The 8,419-nt window shown below is 42.6% G+C and overlaps 1 long non-coding RNA gene across 1 annotated transcript; it reads right to left on the reverse strand.

Moving 5' to 3' along the window:
* Positions 1-616: 616 nt before the first annotated feature.
* Positions 617-5,055, reverse strand: LOC130154449 (uncharacterized). Its single transcript, XR_008823740.1, has 2 exons — positions 4,921-5,055; positions 617-2,747 (listed from the first exon to the last, which is right to left on the reverse strand). It is a non-coding gene; the product is annotated as an uncharacterized LOC130154449 (long non-coding RNA).
* Positions 5,056-8,419: the final 3,364 nt, after the last annotated feature.

Consider the following 8,419-nt stretch of genomic DNA (forward strand, 5'->3'; position numbering starts at 1 on the left):
AGGAAAAGCTTTCTAAATGCAAGAGTACTCAAGCAGAGCATCAGACTGACCACAGGTTTCCATCTCTAGTGCTGGAGGGTTTTAACTAGACCAAGATATCGATCTTGAGCAGTTTAGGTGGTGTACATATCCTGCTTAGGATCACGATCCCCTCATGCCCCTTTTTCTATAGCCATTGGAAAGCTAATAACACATCACAGTGAGCAGATATGGCACTTGTAAAGCTTTGTGGATCTTTGCAGGTGAAGTCCTTTGCCTTACTGTAAGTTCATAAATGGAGGGAGAATACTTGCGCACAGCATCCTGCCACCTGTGGAACAAATGACCTGTTTTTCTTTGAAATATTTAACATAAAAGGAGGTTCCTTGACTGTCTGGTAAAATTAACATACTACACATCACACGTAGTTTTGAGCATCATAGCACTTGCTCACTGGCTGGTCAAACCCATGAAAGTTTTTAGTAAGGACTGCTCTCAGTTTTGGAAGTTTTATTCAAGAACAATCTATCCAGAGAAGGAAACCCTGCTAATATATGTGGTCAGGTTGGTGGTGGCCTTCAATGAAATTATACACCCTTTTACCAGCAAATCATGCATTAATGTTCTCACGAGTTACTATGGTATTTAGCAACTTATTACCTATTTATTATAAATCAGATGACAAGTGGCAGACATCAAAAGAGCAAGCTTACTAGCCAAACATTGCTTGTTCACAAACACTCAGAGCTCATGCATCTGGAAGTTTCTTTTTATGGGAAAAAGCTGTATTTGAAGATTTCCAGTACTCCTGGGATTCAGTTCCATAAAAACCAACAAAACAGTCATTGTCGTGGCATTTTGGGTTATTCCTGCTGGCAGCCTCAGCTGAGCCTGGGATGCGTACATAATAGCATCAGAACGGGAACACACAGATGCAAGGCATCCAACACCCTGCCACATTCAGCCAAGTCACCCAGGAGAGGAGGCTGGCCAATGGCCTCGCCATCCCTGTGATCACTGTGTGTCCCTTCTGAACAGCACTGCTTCCTGGAAAGGGAGGCATTACCTGAAGCAATATACGTATTATTGTATGTACTGCTTATTCAGGAAAAAAATGCCCATCCCAACCCAAGAGGCTGACTTAAACTCTCACATAACCTGTGACAGGAAGCTTTAGGAACAGAAGTAAGAATAGTCTTGGGAAAGGCAGACAGCTCCAGCTCTTTATGACTTAATGGTCTAGCAGGGTTCACTCTGCTTCTTTCTGCTCCCAGTAGTTTCCTAAATGAACTCCTATAATTCTGCCCAGAGTGCAGATTATTAGTATCTTCAGTTTACAGCTCTGTGGTTCCTGCTTCTTTTGCAGCTGGTAATATGTTTCAGGAGAACATGCCCTCCTCCAAGACCTCAGGCCTGGAAGCCTTCCAAGAGGTTCCCTGTGACGCCCATGACTGTGATCATACATGATCTATAATATGCATCCTGCTCTTCTTTGTGGAATAGAGAGCACCTTGCTCTGGTCTCCTCCATTCATCTCTTTGTTTTCTAATCCCTTCTACCTTTCTGCACTGTACAAGACCCCTCACCATGGGACACTTTTTTCCAGCCACTCCCCCATCTCTCAACTGTTCTGGTTATAGATCTTATTTGCCTCATACCCTTTCCTCCAGACTCCGCAGAGGCCCATAGGAAAGGGGTGCGTCTCTACCAGTTTCTGTGGTTTCTTTCCAAAGGACAGTCTGTCCCCAAGTCCAGCCAGATCCTCACAGACGTTTATTCAAACTGCCAAACTTTTAGAGGTTTGCCCACTTCATTTCTAGCTAGTCTGCTGGAGTTGTTTGCAGAATGCCATGGTAACAGAGAAAAACACTGCAGTGTCATTTCATGGTAAGGAAAAGTCTGAGGAGCTGGGCCTGAAAGTCTCAGTGGTCTTCTTCACTCTCTCTTCTTCCATTTCTCACAAATTCTTTGGACAAGGATGTTTCTGTGTCAAGAACTGGCCAGCCCAGAGGAACGCAGCCTGTGCCAGGTCACCTAGGCACGATTGCAATACAAGTAATAGGAGGCATCAAGAAAATCATAGGTAGCAGATATATTTTAGCTATTCTGCAACTTCTGCAAATGATATGGAGACAATATTGCCCGATGGCAATATTGAGGAAGACTTTTCTGGCTGGCTAACGTGAGGAAAATTATTGTTAATTCTGCAAGGCAGAAATGAAATGTAATTCACTGGCTTTTACCTACAAAGTTAATTCATCAAGTGTCTTTAAAAAGAATGAGATTATGCTACTAAGATGAAAAATAAAAATCCCACAGAAAATTATCACTGTTCTTCCTGTCCTTTTGGTACTGCACCAAACAACAGAAATAACTATCAGGGGAATTAATGTATGTCAGAGTGCTGTTGTGTTCCATTTAATTACTCAGCCCTCTGCTGCTGAGCGCAGCGGGGATCTTCAAGGTACTATTTTCTACCAGTTTTGAATCAGATACAGCATGACCTTTTCTCCCTATTTGATGCTGCCTGTGAGTACACTGATGTGACACACTCCAATATAATCATTTTCTTGGTGCAAGTGCAGACCCATGCAGCAAGAGAATTCCTTTGGCTTTTCAGCACCTTAGTGATTAGAGTCACAGCACTGCAAGAACATATCCTTTAATGCTGTAAACATAGACCATTCTTTGTATGTCTTCAGTCTCTTTCTTTATTGTCAGTTCAGGTTTGTGAAATGCTAGTCCATTTTGGAGCCACAGAATTTTATCTGTAAAACAGAGACAAATACACGCTATTTAGAAAACCTGCCCTGCACTGTATTTTGCCTAATTAACAACAGATAGCATATGACAAAAAGCTTGTTTCAGGTTTGCAATGAGTTTCGTACAAAGATTCAGCTCTGTATTTATTTTGCCTGGGCAGATTACTTCTCTGTACAAATTACTTCTGTCGGTTTCCAGTAACATCTCATGAGTAAATCCAGTCGTTCACGTTGCCATTAGACTGCAAGGGATCCTAGCTTAGAGGTTGACCTGCTTGCAGGACTATAATGAGCATCAAGCTTGAAGGTATGGATGACTGAGCAGCAAAAAGGCACTCTTCTCTAACCTGCAGTCTACAGAACAAGCACAACTAGGGTACAGCGCTGAAATCACACAGTGTAGTGTCAGGATGGGGCTTTGAAAAGGGACAAAATTTCAGAGGTCAGTGATGCATGAGTTTTCATTTTGTTGGCTTCTGCCTGAATGTATCTGACTGTGCATTTTCTCTGTAATACAAATTTTCCTCAACTGCCTGTCTGCGTAGAATAGATTAGTTCTGACTTGAAAATTAATCTAACCCATCCCCCAGCAAATCCTTAGTCATTGTGTTCCTGTACAACTGGGAAAACCCCAATGAAGCAGTATAAACTCAGTAATAATAGCAAGTAATGGCCATGGCTTAATGAAGGGTGGCAATTCTGCTCTGGGGAGATGTCTAATGGATGTAGCTGTTCTGGTAGCTTGGTCTCATGCTGATTCTCTTTCCTTTGCATTTGTTGGTCCATATGTTGTTGCATATATAGGCAAAAACAGCAACTGCTTCAGTGTAGGGAGGAAGGCTGGCATCCAAACAAAATGCTTGGACTGGACTCCCACGCCAGCCCACCCACAAGTCTCCTTTCCTTTGGAATGAGGCAAAAAGCAGGTCTGTCTTTGGCCCTGTATGAACAGCAGTTCTTCCAGGTCCAAGGACCTGCCCAGAAATAAGTTATTTTCTGCTTATCTCTGAGCTGAAGCACTGCTTTTAAAGTATTGATGTCTTGTTTAATTTGGTGTTTCAATTGCTGAGTGCAGTAGGCTGCTTACTAAGGGAGCTGGGCAATTAAAAGGAATCTATTAAGTGTTTTTTAAAGTACCACTGTAAAACAGTGAGGGTAGAAATCAAGAATGCACACATGCATTCAGACAAATAGGCCTTCAATACCAGAGCTAGAAAACAAAACAAAAGAAAAGGAAGATGGCTCTCCTTTTTCTCTTTCTTTTAATTTACTGTTACTAGTCCTCACCCAAGACGAACCCCTTCAGGGAGGCAAATGTTTTCTGGGTCTCCCTGGTTTTGAGACTAATGCCCTTCAACCAGACTAACAGTACTGGAGATGCAGCTGTGTCTTGGAATCCAATGATATCTCAGTAAAGAGCACATACCAGTCTCTGTGAAGGGCCTTGTTTCAGACCAAAAGTAAATAGCCAGTGTCACACAAACTTGCATGGTGACTGAACACCGGAAAACATGACTGGGTAGTTTTCCCTTAGTCATGAAAGAAGGTTAGACTTGTCTAAAATTGCCTTCTTTGTATGATGCTTTAAGTTGGTGAATTGAACCCAGAAGGCAGATTTTAAGCATTAACCAGTGACAACACAGCAACTTTTCATTTTAGAAATCTCTCTGGAGAGTAGCCTTTCCTGTTTAACACTGAAGAATTACACTTCAGAAATCGGTAATTTTTTCTGCCATGCCTCCATTTAAACACAACAAGCAACAATCTTTCCAGGCTTATTTGTTGTTTCTTTCTGTAATAATTTAACATCATTTTTTAAACCCTGTAGAAGCTTTTACTACAGACAAAAAAGCTTATCCTTTGCTTCTGCATGCTCCTTGTAGTGTCATCTTTATCAGAGTGCAAAACACTTACATGTATTTATTTATTTTTCTTGTAAATATCACATTGATTGAAGTAAGAAAGGTCCAGGTCAACAAACACGCACTAACTGTCCTCTCCCAACTCCATTTCCTGAAATCCTCTCCCAGCTGGGAACAAGAATGAACTGAGGGAGTCCTACTTCAGCAGCACACCAAGGAAGAAAACAAATTTGCCGTTTATACTACACTTACTATGTAATGCCCCAGGTAATTATCTTTTCCTGTCTATGCGTATACTATTTTAGGTATATACTTACAAAATCTAAGGCAAGCATCGCTCAGATCTTTGACTTGTTGATGCTGTGTGGCTTTCAACTTCTTGAATATTTAAGGGAAGAAGGATGAGTTTGTGGTTAAAGTACAAGTCTAGGAGTCAAGAGGTCTGGATTCTATTTCTGTGCTGTGCCACAGACTTCCTGTACGCCCTTGAACCACTCACGTGACCTCTTTGCATTTTTATACCCCATCTACTAAATGGGGAATAATCATTGCTTCATACACACTGCTGCTGTAAGGCTTAATTCATGCTTCTCTGAAAGCGTTTCAGGTTCCGCAGAAGAAAAGCACTTCAGAAATAAAGCCTCATCTCAGTTTTAATATTGTCTGAGCTGTCTAGCTTAAACGTAACCTCACCCAAAGGGAATGGTATTTGTAAATGTCATCCTTATGATGAAAAATCTGTTCTTCTTTTTCTGCCTCCCATGCCTTCTCCACTTCCTCCCCTTCTTTCTCTACCAACAAGCTGCAGCATTGTTAAAATACCTCCTCGTCCTCTGGGGCACCCAGCTGATCACAGACCTGGGTGTGGGGTTTGGTTTATGTGGAGATGTGCATGCACTTACGTTGCAACATTCTTTTCTCTGTGTCTGAGCAGGCATACAGCTCTGCAGAAAGGAGTAGAGCTTATCTGTATTTGATTTAAACAGGCATTCAGAACAGGCTGAGCATTTCAGGGAAATGATTGGTCTTTAGTTCCCTTCAAAACAAAGGCATTCCCAGACTCTTTTCTGAGGGCTCAGGGCCTTTCTAATCATCTCTTGCGGGTTTCTGAAAGTGCAGAGATGAGATGCTATGCTGCTGTTGTACATGAGTGTTTCAGTTAATGAATGATTACTAAATGATCCATTACTGAATTGGCATAATACAAATTACAGTGTTTGCATGTGTGGAGAAGAGAGTGCTCTGTGGGAGCTGAATGTGTTGTCTAGGTCTGGTAACTAACCAAAAGTTTTTATTATTCGTATGGCTGTTTAATAAGGGCCATCTTTGTGCTAAGGCCAGTTCAGTCAAAGTGTGACCCTGCCTAAGAGCTCCATCAGCTTTAAGGCTGGGCAAGGACTACAGAGACTCGTGAGCTGTGAAATCCAGCCCCAGACTCTGAGTGCAGTGGCTGGTGCATGCTGCGCGTCCCAAAGGCAGGGGTAAGTTGGTCTCACAGCAGCTACTCAGGCTAACCTCATGGAGTAAAGGCTGATGGTGAACAGGGTGATCCTGCTGTTCCATTGTGCAGCCCCTGAATAGCATCAGGAGTGCGTGGGAGAGGAAGGCCTTTGCACCCAGAACACAATGCACCCTGATTACTCTGGACTACTTGAGTAGCCCGGTGCACTCATAACAGCGATACACTGGTGAAGTTACTATAACTGGTCACTTGATCCCCTGAAGCCCCATTGTGCATGGCTCAGGAAGTGGATCCTTGCAATTAATCTGCACATCTTCAGAGGTCAGTGCTTTACAAAGCCAGTCAGTTCCCTGAGCTGCATGAGATAACCACTGATTTTCAAACCTCTAAGAGCCTTCCACAAAATAATAGAACAAGTTCTAAGACTGCGTATTTTGGGGGAGCAGCATTGCTGTAAATGCTTTGTCAAAGAGAGATTGTCAAGTAGAATAAATGTAAAGAGGTAGGAGTTTGGCATGTGAAGAGAGGAGGAGCAAGTTGCTACTGGTAGGTGTAAACACTGGGGCTAAAAAGGCTTGACATTGTTTGAAAGTCCTGGAGGAGCCTTCATCAGGAATTAGAAAGGAAAAACAATGAGAGAGGAGCAAGGTTGTAAACATTCAGAGCCATGAAAAGAAGCAGCAGAGGTTGGAGCTGGCTGCAAAAGGGAGAGGAAGCAGGAAGCCAGGATCAAGAGGGGACACAAACTTACTGTGGGGGTGCCAAGGTGTGACAAATGCAGGGTCCCATATTCCCCTGCATTGCGTGACAGTTATCAGCTATTAATGGTTTATGTGGGAGTAGGCCAGTTAACAGGTGAGGAACCTTTACTTACTGCCCATCTCCTTTTCTCTGTCAATTAGCAACAGGAGGCGGTGAGGCACGCTGCGCGCTGTGGATACTAGCAGTCAGAGCTGCAGCCCTCTAACCATTCAGTGTTTTCAGGGAATGCAGGGCTCCTGTATCAGTAAATTTTGGAAGCTGCATTAATCAATGGGGGATTTATTATAAGGCCAAATAGATAAATTTGCGGTATTTGGCCTACCATAAATTGTCTCACACCGAACCTTTTCATTTTCGGTGAAAAGTGTGTTCGGTGTTCTCCTGAGGGTATAGCTCTCAAAATTACAGACTTGGGAGAGCCTGGGAAAGCAGCACTATTGCAAAAATTATGTGTCCCTCCTACACCTTCAGTACATGTTCCTTATTGCCACAAACTGACCCCTGGAACACTTGATCTGAATTAACTACAAGCTCTGCAATATTTTAAAGATCTCTCTAGGCTGTTTCCTGCCCTCCCCACGCTCCCTCACTTGGGCAGATATCCCAGTGAAGGTCCATGGGAGTTTTGCTGGAGATTTCTGTTCAGATTTCTATTTCTTCTTTCTGCTTTTCAGCCAGTGTTTTGCTCCTTTCCTCTGACTCCTTGATATTCTCCCCTTGCTGCTTAGTGCAAATGAGGAGAGGAAATTACTAGATGATACAGAGAGGAGGGAAAGCAGCTTGTCAGAAAGGAGCAACAAGGGCCAGGAGAAATGGGAAAGACTGGAAACTTGGTCAAAATTCATTTCCTAATACCTTCCAACAGTGCTGGACACAGTCAGTTTGGTGGGTACACTTTGAGTTCAGCTATCCAATTTTTGTCCCACAAAACACATCCCTTTTGCTTGTAGATGTAATTACCAGGTCAAAGCTAGCTTAATTAAGTGTGATGGCAAAGGTAATCAGCAGATTGCCTTTGGCAGCTGCCCCTTGTATTATTTCAGGTCTGAGAAGGTTTGGTATTAAAACAATGATAGGAATTAGATTTCTGGAGGTCTGAGCTACCTCTTTAGCATCCTCTCACAAGGTGTCTGTGTCTTCGCGTATCACCGACTCACTGTGTCAACTCAGTAGGTTAAGCAGTCACTCAAAAAGAAATGGCAGACAAAATGAAAATACAGTTCATTCTTCTTGATGGTTTGAACCACCCAGACAAACCTGCTTTCCTCATCAATGTTGTACCACTTCAGCCAGGAAGCAGGTGAAAGTTATAGATGTAGCTATGCTTATTTCTTTTTCTGTGATGAGTTGACATGTCCTTGTGTAGACGTGAAAGTGGCTGTGCACAATTTTTTCTCATGGAAACATATCTAGGAGCCACTTGGTTTTATTTCCCAGGATGGGTTTTAGTTTATTTTCTCTTTCGATCTCAATATGAGGAATTCCAGCCTAGCTTCTTGTCACAAATATTCTACTTCATGTTTGTCCTGCAGACTAAGTGTTGCTTAAATATTTTAGGGATTCAGTTGCTTCACTTAAGAATTGCTGTCTCC

Source organism: Falco biarmicus, chromosome 8, assembly GCF_023638135.1.
Source record: "Falco biarmicus isolate bFalBia1 chromosome 8, bFalBia1.pri, whole genome shotgun sequence".
NCBI classification, from domain to species: Eukaryota; Metazoa; Chordata; class Aves; order Falconiformes; family Falconidae; genus Falco; species Falco biarmicus.